This window comes from Populus nigra, chromosome 2 (genome assembly GCF_951802175.1).
Source record: "Populus nigra chromosome 2, ddPopNigr1.1, whole genome shotgun sequence".
Classification (NCBI taxonomy): Eukaryota; Viridiplantae; Streptophyta; class Magnoliopsida; order Malpighiales; family Salicaceae; genus Populus; species Populus nigra.
Window position 1 is genome coordinate 9750974 of NC_084853.1, and position 2500 is coordinate 9753473.

Genomic DNA, 2500 nt, shown 5'->3' on the forward strand with positions numbered 1-2500 from the left:
CCGGGAAAAAGGCCCCTCGGGTGGCGGGGTGCGAGGACCAGGCGCGTCATTCAATTCTCTTCCCTATCAACTTGGCTCCCGTTGGCGGGATTGGAGGCCTACTGTTTGTTACAGGGCTAAAATCGTCAGGGGAAGAGCTGACGAAACAATGCTGGTTTGGATGCAGGGGGTAGTGTTGGAATCGGCAGCGCGGACAAAATCGGCAAAGTCGACAAAAAAGACTGTTGGTCTGGACATCGGGGCAGCGGCAGCCATGCCGACAGGGGGGGAAATCGGCAGCGCAGATTTGTGCAGCTGCAGGTTCGTCGGGGAAATCGGCAGCGCAGATTTTTCGATGAACATGGGCTGGAAGATGGACTGTCCAGGCCAGGCAGGGAAATTCGTCAAGGGGACACGCAACAGCGCTGGTTTAGACACGGTGGGTGCAGTGTTGGAATCGGCAGCGCCGACGAAATCGGCAAAGTCGGCAGAATCGGCAGCGGGTGCTGGCGATGAGTCTGGACGATTTATAGTCCAGGGCTTGATGGAAAAGACTGTTGGTCCAGACAATGGGGCAGTGGCAGCGCGGATTTGTGCAGCTGCAGGTTCGTCGGGGAAAATCGGCAGCGCAGATTTTTCGACGAACAGGGGCTGGGCGCTGGACTGGCCGGGCCAGGCAGGAAAATTCGTCAGGGGGCCACGCTGACGAAAACAGGGGCTGCGGAGTGGAAAATCGGCAGCGCAGATTTTTCGACGAACAGGGGCTGGACCGGCCGGGCCAGGCAGGAAAATTCGTCAGGGGGGCACGCTGACGAAAAGAGGGGCTGCCGCGTGGAAAATCGGCAGCGCAGATTTTTCGACGAACAGGGGCTGGATGCTGGACCGGCCGGGCCAGGCAGGAAAATTCGTCAGGGGGGCACGCTGACGAAAAGAGGGGCTGCCGCGTGGAAAATCGGCAGCGCAGATTTTTCGACGAACAGGGGCTGGACCGGCCGGGCCAGGCAGGAAAATTCGTCAGGGGGGCACGCTGACGAAAAGAGGGGCTGCCGCGTGGAAAATCGGCAGCGCAGATTTTTCGACGAACAGGGGCTGGACCGGCCGGGCCAGGCAGGAAAATTCGTCAGGGGGGCACGCTGACGAAAAGAGGGGCTGCCGCGTGGAAAATCGGCAGCGCAGATTTTTCGACGAACATTCGTCAGGGGGGCACGCTGACGAAAAGAGGGGCTGCCGCGTGGAAAATCGGCAGCGCAGATTTTTCGACGAACATTCGTCAGGGGGGCACGCTGAGGAAAACAGGGGCTGCCGCGTGGAAAATCGGCAGCGCAGATTTTTCGACGAACATTCGTCAGGGGGGCACGCTGAGGAAAACAGGGGCTGCCGCGTGGAAAATCGGCAGCGCAGATTTTTCGACGAACAGGGGCTGGATGCTGGACCGGCCGGGCCAGGCAGGAAAATTCGTCAGGGGGGCACGCTGACGAAAAGAGGGGCTGCCGCGTGGAAAATCGGCAGCGCAGATTTTTCGACGAACAGGGGCTGGACGCTGGACTGGGCCAGGCAGGAAAATTCGTCAGGGGGGCACGCTGACGAAAACAGGGGCTGCCGCGTGGAATGGCAGCCTACACGCAGATGCGAATTCGGCAGCGCACGATGGCTTGAGCAGGTCATGGGTTCGACTTGGCGCGATCTGAAACCTGGACGAGGGACTGTCGACGCTGGACGAGCCAGCGCGGTGGCCTGTCGTGCCCCGTTCAGGGGGGGCCTGCCGCGGAGACAGCCCTCGCGGGCTCGACAGCGCAGGCCAGCGTCCCCGACGTCGCTGGCCGCGGCAGGCGAGCTGCCGGGGTTCCCGCATTCCTACAAGAAAACGTCGTGCTTTCCACATGAAACCAATCCAGTAAAATCAGCCATATTTTTATGAGGCTGCCCACTGAATTTGGGGTCATTCCGGGCCGGTTCCTAGTTTTGCGGATTTACTCGATTTCTAATGGTAGGAAAATTAAAACAAATACTTCCCGACCTCGAAAAATTCTGGGAAAATTAATGAAGGTGGATTGGATTTTTGCCAACCTCTGTGCAAAATTTCAGCTCAAAATACCAAGAAATGAATTTTTTAGAGGGGGGGTGACAGCTGGGACCTAGTAGTGTCTCCCCCTGCCAGAGCTGCAATGACACTTATTGCTCTTTAGGGAGCCACCAGGCCGGCGCCCCTCAAAGACCACACGCGCGCGCGCGCCCGCCCGCGCTGGGCGCTGGGGCGCTGGGGCCTGAGGGCCTGGGGCCCTTGGGGGCCCTTGGGCGCTTGGGCGCTTGGGCGCGCGCGCGCGGCCCCCGCAGCCATGCCGCGCTGCGCGACGCGCGGACAGCCCCTGCTGGCTTGCTCTCTCGCCCGCGGGGGGGCTGCCTTCGGGCCCTGGCCCCCCGCGTTCTGGCCTGCCCCCTGCGTGGGAGAGGCTAGGCGCTGCAGGGGCCAGCCCGACGTCGCTGGCCGCGGCAGGCGACAGCCCGACATCGCTGGCCGCGG